Below are 9,507 nucleotides of genomic sequence, written 5' to 3' on the forward strand. Positions count from 1 at the left end.
ATGGAAAATTAATCATGCTATTTCAATTAATACCAACATATTTAGAACATAGCTACTTGCCTGAATGGAAGAAATCAATATTTTCCCCCTTAAATGATCCATTTGATGTTTGATGTTCTGTAAAATGTTGCTAGTCTTACTGGGGTGAGATGAAATCTCAGTTATTTTGATCTGCATCTCTCTTAGAGCTAGGGGTTTTCAACATTTCTTCATGTGTTTGTTTGCCATGTGAATGTCTTCTTCAGTGAAGTATCTGTTCATATCTTGTGCCCATTTTATTATTGGGTTATTTACCTTTATCTTGTGGTGATCAAGTATTTTATAAATTGTAGATAGAAGTCCTTTGTCTGACATGTCATTGCCAAATATTTTTCCCCCAATCTGCAGCCTCCCTTTTTACCCTGTTGGAGAAGTTTTTGGATGTGCATAAGGATTTGATTCTTACAAGGTCCCATTCATCTCTTTTATCCTCTCCTGGTTGTAGATTTTCCAGGATGCTTGGAAGACTGTTTATGTTGTGGATTAGGACTTCTAGAGTTCTTCCAAGCTTTTCTTTAATGAAGTTTATAGTCTTTGGTTTTAGTCCTAGGTCCATGATCCACTTTGAACTGGTTTTTGTGTATGGAGTGAGGTGTGGATCTTGCTTGAGTCTTCTGCAGATAGTTTTCCAATTTTGCCAGCACCATTTGTTAAGAAGGCTGTCATTTCCCCACTTAACTGAATTCATCTCCTTGTCAAAAATCAGTTGACCAAAGGTAGATGGGCTGATTTCTAGATTCTCAATTCTATTCGACTGATCTATGTGTCTGTCATTGTACCAGTACCACGCTGTTTTGACCACCACAGCAGTGTAGTAAGATTTGAAATCAGGGAGTGAGGTGCTGCCTAGCTTGTTTCTCTTTTTATGGAGTGCTTTGTTTATTCTGGGCCTCTTTCCATTCCAAATGAAATTGGAAATTGCCTTTTCCATCTTGCTGAAGAATGTAATTGGTACTTTTATTGGGATTGCATTGAACATGTAAATTTGCCTTTGGTAGTAGTGTCATTTTCATGATATTGAGCCTTCTTAATCATGAGCAAGGGGTAGTCTTCTCTTTTTGTGTCTTTTAATAATTTTTTTATTTTTTAAAAAAACAGATCATTTGTGCTTCTGGTTAGGTTTACTCCTAAGTATTTAATCTTGCTAACATCAAATGTTGGTGAGGTTGTGGAGAAACTAGAACTCTTATTCACTGTTGGTGGGAGTGTAAAATAGTGCAATCACTGTGGAAAGCTGTATGGCACTTTCTCAAAAAGTTGCAAATAGAGATACTATTTGACCTAACAATTTCATTGCTGGGAATTTACCCTAAAGAAACCATAACTGCCACCCAAGCAGATATATTCACACCCATGTTTATTGTGGCTTTGTTCACAATAGCAAAGAGCTGGAAACAACCCAAGTGCCCATCAGCAAAGGAATGGATAGAGAAACTCTGGTATATTCAAACAATGAAATACTATGCAGCATTGAAAAATAAGGAACTTGTGAAATATTATGCAAAATGGATGACCCTGGAGGGCATTATGCTGAGTGAAATATCTCAGTCACAAAAGGACAAATATTGCATAGGGTCACTGTTGTAAAATGGGACTGACATCAGGGTTGAGGGAAGACATAAAAGGAATGATGTATATTACACTGAAACTAATGAGGGAGAGATTTATTTAAAGAGGGTATATTAATGGGTATTCTTGTCTTTACAGAAGTCAAGAGTGAAGGCTGCATTTTGGAGTGGACTTGGGGTGGGGAGGGATTATATAACAATGAGAGATCTTTTATTTCTTTTCAAGGAGAAGAGTGAATTTGGAGGAGGGGGTGAGTAGGGAGAAAAGTGAAACAATGAATGACTTGAAACCCTAAGTCTCTGTAAACTTTCATTAATTTTTAAAGAAGAAATGATACAACAGAATATACAAATTATCAAATAATGTCACTATCATTATATGCAGGTAAAAATCTTATTGAAGAAAATGTTTGTTTTTTTAAAAAATTATGGAACATTTCATAAATTTGTAGTCTGTGTCATTCCAATTTTAGTGTATGTGCTGTTGAAGTGAGCAGTGAGGATAATTTTCAAACGTTGGAGGTTTTGGAAGAGAGAACTTCCAGAAATTCAAGGCAGATTCAGAAAAGAACATTAACTAGAGAACACCATAGCTGATATATGTTAGATTTTGGCTGTAAGCAAAGAATTTCAGAATGATGCTCTGAGTTTTATTGACTATCCAAAGGCATTCAACTATGGGTATCATAACAAATTACTGTGAAGAATGAAAATTTCGGAACACTTAATTTTACTCATGAAGAACCTGATCATAGACCAAAAATTAGTTCTTTGAACAGAACAAGAAGATGCTATCTGGTTGAAAATCAGAAAAAATGTGTGTCAATGTTGTAGTGTACCCTTTCACTATAGCTTTTCAGTCTGCATGTTGAACAAATAATGTGAGAAACTGGACTATCTGAAGAAGAATATGACATCAAAATTGGAAGAAAATTTATTAAAATCTTTTATGCAGCGATACCGAAAGCTTCTTGCTTGAAGCAGTTGGATTCTGGAAGTTAGGTCGTTTTACTTAATTAACTACCAGGTAGGTATGTCTGAGCCTGGTGTGAAGACAATTTATATATTAGGGTTACAAACAAAAGTCAAAAGTTTGTTGTGTTTGGGGGAGATAATTGTTCTAATTGGTAAAACTTGTCTGTTTGCTGTATTTAGATAAATTGTGGGTTACTGTGATACTAACGTTATGCCAGTAATGTGTCAAATACCACAAAGGACACTCACAGCAGACAGATTTCAGTAGAGCTTCCAGATGATTGGAACTACATATGGTAGACTCATTAGCTAATCAAGCAACCCTTGGAATCCCCATACCTGAGTTCCACGTCATAGCTCAGGCCACTATTCCAGGAGATGAATGGACTCTCCATAAAAAAAGACAGACTATTGGATTAAACACAGAAAGGATTGGCCATTCACTTCTTAAATGATAGGTCTCTGAAAACTCTATGAAGAATGCAGATAGTTATAGTAGTAATGGTAGATCCCAGATTGGAAGTCAGTTAAAATGAGGGGAAAAATGGCAAATATTGTTTACTAATTGGAACATGGAGATAAAGAGGCTTTGCCTCACATACTTCAGACATGTTGCTAGAAGGGGTTATCCCCTGGAAAAGTACCTGTTGCTCAGGAAGATAGAGTGTTTGAGAATGAGAGAAATACCGTTGATCAGGTAGATTGACACAATGATTGTTGCAACGGGCTCTAGAGTGTCAGGAGGTGTGAAGATGCCACAGGATAGGACAGGGTTCAGATCTGTTGTTCATAGGGGCGCTATGGGTCGTACTCAACTTGATAGCACCTAACAACAAAGACATATGCACAGATTACACAACTTTACTTCATACAAATGATAAATACTTGAAGTATTTACTGAGGACGTTCAAAGATAGACTTCATTATGGATTATAGCTCAACATAAAGAAAATTAAAATCCTCATACTTGAAGATTTTGGAACTCCAGTGGCTTAATGGAATTGCACTGTCAAGCCAAAGGCAAGGGAAAGATGACAATCTTAAGCATGTTGTTTACAACCTCTGAGGACCCGCTGGAGGGTCAGTTTTGAGTTGATTATGAATAAATAGCACACAACAACAACATAACTGCATGAATAAGTAACATCATGATAAATGTTGAGAAGTTTTTGGATCCACTAACCAAGTCTGTGGAAGCAGTGGTCAAGAAATCAAAATACCTATTAGGCAAATCTGCTGCCAAAGACCTCTTTAAAGTGTTAAAGAGCAAGAATTTTCTTTGAAGATTAAGGTTAGCCTGACCAAGCTATTTTAAATTGATTAGTATCATGTGAAGGTTGGACAATGAATAAAGAAGACCAAAGAATAACTGATATTTTGGGATTGTGATGTTGGCAAAGATTATTGAATATGCCATGGACTGCCAAAAGAACAAACAAATATGTCTTAGAATGTGTGTAGCCAGAAAGTTCCTTTGAAGTTAGGATGAGAAGACTTTGTCTCACATACTTTGGACACATTATCAGGAGAGGATAATACTTACGTAAAGACATCTTGCTTGCTAAAGTAGAAGCTTAGCAAAAAAAAAAGGAACACTTTAAAGAGATGGAGGGCTACATGGTGGAGGGGACCTGGGGGAGGGTTTGTAAAACAATGAAAGAATCTTTTCTTTTACTTTTCCATAATTTTTGGACTCATGTACTTATAACTTGTTAGTCAAATTTGTGTCTTCTAGGTTGCAACACCCCCATGATACATCTTCAAGGATATGAACATGTACGGCCAAGCATAATCAATAAGAGTGCATCTAAATCCCAAAATCAATCTCCATAATAGTCTATGTGTTTCCTACTGCCAAAGGGGCCCTTTAGAGTAGTGAGAGAAGATCTTCACCCTGAAACCCACAGCGTCCCTTTTCAGCAGGAAGTAGCTAAGAGAATACGCCATCCCCTTTTCCTTATGACTCAGGGTGAAGTCTCTCTCAGGGAGGAGTGATAGGGAATGGCAAAGGACACACTGACAAAGAAGATTAATCAGAACTGGCTTTGACAAGCACTGTGGCATTTGGACAAGAACAAACTGGGAGGAGGGTAGAGAGAATAGTGCAACAATGAATGAGTGGAAGCCCAAAATCTCTGTAAATGTTTATGAAAATTAATAAAATATAATTATAGAAAAAAAAGAGATGGATTGACACAATAACTGCAACAATGATCAATGAGGAAGATGGCTCAAAACTGATATTTTTTTTGTTATCCATGGGTTGCTATGAGTTAGAGATAACTTGATGGTACCTAACAACAACAACAACAACATATAAATTATACAACAGAGTAGACAAGGGGAAGCATTCACATATAAAATTATTTCAACTATTATCAGTGTTAGATGTGCTTGAGTCAACTCCAACTCATAACGACTCTATGAACAATCCCGCGCCATCCTCACAGTATCTACCATACTCAGAAACATTGTTGTAGTCGTTGTGTTGATTCAGTCCCATTGAGGGTCTTCCTCTATTTCACTGAACCTGCCCTTTTCCAAGCATATATTATTTTTCCAAAGATTGGCACTTCTTAACAATATGCCCAAAGTATGTGAGAAGTTTCAACATCCTCACTCTTAAGTATTCCAGCTAATGTATTAAAATAAAATAATAGCCTTAGAATAGCAATAATAGCCTTAGAACAGTATCACTTCATAACCTGTGATGAATTAATGGATATGTTGTTGCTGTTATATACTGTCGAGCCACTTGTGACTCATAGGGAAACAATAGCTGTGTACAACAGCTCTGACACCTGCTCTATCTTGAGCCAACTTCATTGTCTTTGACACACCTGCCATAATTACCCCAGTCACTGAATCAATCCATCTTATTGAGGGGTTTCCTCTCCTCCACCCTTCCAATCATGATGTCCCTCTTCAAGGACTGGTTCCTCCTTGCAACAAGTCCAAATAATGGAGCTTCAGAATCCTTGCCTCCAAGTAGTAGCCTGGTTTCATGCTCTCCAAGAAGAACCTCTTTGTTTTCTGTTGTATATTCTAAAAACTTCTCCAGAACCACAACTCAAAGTCATCAATTCTTCTATTGTCCTTAGTCATTGTCCAGCTCTCTGATGCATAGCAAGATGCAAAGATCATGGTCAAGATCAGGCACACCTTAGTCTCTAGACTGACATTATTGTTTTCCAGTACTCTGGAGACGTCCCTGACAGCAGATTTTCCCAGTGTGGTTCATCTTTTGATTTCCTGGCTGCTGGTACCAAGAGTATTGATTGTGGAGCAAAGCAAGCTGAAGATGTTAGCAACATCAATCTCTTAACCATTTGTAATGATGTTGCCAATGGGCTCACTGGAGAGAATCTTCATTTTCTTGATGTTGAACTTCAATGGATATTGAAGGCTGCAGTCCCTGACCTTCTGCAGCAAGTGCTTCAGGTCTTCCTCAGTTTCAGCAAACAAGATTGCATCATCTGCACAACACAGGTTGTTGATGAGTCTTCCTCCAAACCTGATGCTACATTCTTCCTCATAGAGCACAGCCTCCTGGATGATCTGCTTTGCATATAAATTGAAAAGGTATGAAAATCGGATGCATCTTCAGTGTAACTTTTCCTGATTTTGAACCATGCCGTGTTTCCTTGCTCTATTCTGACAACTGCCTCCTGGTTCAAGTATAGCTTTTGCATAAGCACAATCAAATGTTCTAGGATTCTCATTCTTCTCAGAGTCAGCCATAGTTTGTTGTGATCCACACAGTCAAATGTCTTTGCATAGTCAATGAAACACCTATAGAAATTTATCTGATACACTCTCCTTTCATCCAAGATCCATCTAACACTGACTATAATATTATTACTGCCACGGCCTCTTCTAAACCCAGCCTACACATCTGGAAGTTCTCTGCTGATGTACTGTTTCAGTTGGTGGATCATTTTCAGGATGATCTTGCTTGCATGTGATATTAATTATATTGTTTGACAATTTCCATATCTGTTTGGTCATCTTTTTATTGCAATGGGAACAAAATAGACACAGGCATTCAAAATTAATAGCTAATAACAATAAGTATTAGAAACAACAGACACTGATTAAAGAACTTATTGCTAAGTATAGCCTTGCCAAATGAATAAACATTATTCAAATCAGTGTATTGGCTCAGTTGTCTATTTGCAGAGAATACAAAAGACAAGAAGAACCATATTCAATGCACCATAAGTGGTGTTGTTGTTGTTAGGTGCCATCGAGTTGAGAACAACTCATAGTGACCCTATGATCAAAAGATCTGAACCTTGTTCTATTCTGTGCCATCTTCACACTTCCTGACACCAAAGAGCTCATTATGGCAGTCACCACAGTAATCCACCTATTCAAGGGTCTCCCCCTCCTTCGCTGACCCTCCACCCTTCCCAGCATCATGTTCTCTACCAAGGAATAGCACTGCCTAGTAACATTCTCAAGATATGTGAGGCAAAGCCTTATCATTCTTGCCTCCAAAGAATACTCTGGCTGCACCTTCTTCAGAGTTTATCTGTTTGTTCTCTTGGCTGTCCAGGGAATAGCTGTGCAACACCACAGCTTAAAGCTGTCAATTGTTATCCTGTCTTCCTATTCATTGTTCAACTCTCAGATGCATAACAAGTGATTTAAAAGACTATGGTCTGAATCAGATGCACTTAGTCCTCAAAGTGACATCATTACTCCTCAATAATTTGGAGAGGTCTTTAACTGCAGATTTTCCCATTGCAATGTGTCTTCTTATTTACTGACTGCTCATACCAAGGGTGTTGTAGGTCCAAGAAAGATGAAGCTTGAGGAAAAATACAAAATTGTGATTAAAATAGGCTATTCAAGTACATGAAACTCCATTCCTTATACATAGGCGATGTTGCCAGAAAAAAACTTCTCCTCGGAGAAGGACATCATATTTATACATTAAGGTAGAAGGTCCGCACAAGAAAGGGAGACAGACCTTGGAGGAAATGGATTGGAACAGTGACTGTGGCAATGAGGTCAGTTGTGTCAGAGATGGTGATGTTGACACAGGATAGGGCAAGATTCAGAGTTACTGTTTATAGGTTGCTATTTGTCATATTCTACTCAGCATCATATAATAATAACAACAACCACCACCTACCAGAATCTGAGAGCTGGACAACAAATACGGAAGACAGAAGAAGAATTTATGCCTTTGATTTGTGGCATTGGAGAAAAGCACTGAATATCCCATATTATTGTTGCTATGTACCATCAAGCTGGAGTCAGTTCATAGCTGACCTCCTCAGTTTCAGCAAGCAGGGGTGTGTCATCTGCATAACGCAGATTGTTAATAGATCTTCCACCAATCCTGATGCCACAATTCTCCTCATAGAGCCCAGCCTCTCGGATAATCTGCTCTGCATACATGTTGAAAAGGTATGGAGACAGGATGCATCCCTGGCGTACACCCTTCCCAATTTTGAACCATGCAGTGTTACCCTGCTCTGTTGTGACTACCGCCTCTTGGTCCAAGTATAGGTTTCGCATTAGACTGTAAAAAAAAACAAAAACAAAAACACAAAAAATCACCCCCCAAAAACCCCACAAACAAACAAAACAAAAACAACCACAAAACCCAAAAACTATGGAATGCTAAAAAAACCCAACATATATGTATGTCTTGGAAAAAGTACAGCTAGAATGTTCCTTAGTGGCAAGGATGGTGAAGCTTCATGTCACATAGTTGAGGCTTGTTGCTAGGAGAGGCAATTCCTTGGAAAGGGATATCATACCTGGAAAGGGAGAGGGTCAGCTAAGGAGAGGAAGATCCTCAACTGACACCGTGATTATAGCAATGACCTCAACTGTGTCAAACATGATAAAGATGGCACAAGACAGAACAGAGTTCAGATCTGCTGTTCATAGAGTCATTATGAGTTGTACTCAAGTGGATAACCTTTAACAACAACCAAACCACCAGAGCTACATCAGTAAATTTAGCAAAGCTAAGCCTTCAGGTGTAAAACGTCAATCTCAACACCATATAATGTTCCTAAGAAACATTAGGAACACTACAAATGCTCTTTTGTAATTCCTTAAAAACAAGCATATAGAATGCCCAAAGATTTATTGCAATTCACAGCAAGAAAAAAACACTGGAAACACTAACTAATAATCAGAGATTTACTGTACAAAAGACAAAAATCTTTAAGCTGTTACCCTTTATATTAAAGATGTCAATGTTCTTTTCTTCTTCCAGACAACTATTTCTGTCACAATCATTAAAAAAATGTAAGATAAAAATTACCACTAGTTTGTTGATTTTTTAGTTTTACATAAATTTTTAACTTAGCAACTTGAATCAAGCATTTTCCTATGTTTAGCAGATACTGATTAAGCCTTTAAAATTTATCCTATAAACAAATCAAAGTGGCAATATATTTTTCTAAGAAATATAGTGTTCTTACTAGAAATGTAAATCTTAAGACAAGCTCACAGCAAGACTATATTTACATGAAATAAGTGTGTTTCAACCACACTGTATTGTTTGGCATCAAATACCTTTTCTACACTCCATTGAGCCTTGCTTTGGCAAATAAAGAGGTAAAAGAGGAAGTTGTTAAGGCCAAATGGTACATCAGGAATATCCTGAAAAGTAATACAAATCCCTGGAATTGTCATGACCAGTGCCCATGATAGCTGATCCTCCATTCTAATCTCAGTAAATTTAGAAGAAAACTTTCTTTTTTTTTAAAAAAAAGGTTATATTTTTTTAGTTAGGTAAAGCCTTTTAATTTTCTATTCCATGTTGTTTACATGTTGTTGTTGTTGTTGTTATGTGCCATCGAGTCGCCTGCGACTCATAGCGACCCTATGTACAACAGCCCTAAACTCCGCTCTGTCCTGTGCCAATCGCACTGTCTCTGACACTCCCATCCCAATT

This window comes from Elephantulus edwardii, unplaced genomic scaffold, assembly GCF_000299155.1.
Source record: "Elephantulus edwardii isolate Elephantulus edwardi_28Jun2011 unplaced genomic scaffold, EleEdw1.0 scaffold00002, whole genome shotgun sequence".
Taxonomy (NCBI): domain Eukaryota; kingdom Metazoa; phylum Chordata; class Mammalia; order Macroscelidea; family Macroscelididae; genus Elephantulus; species Elephantulus edwardii.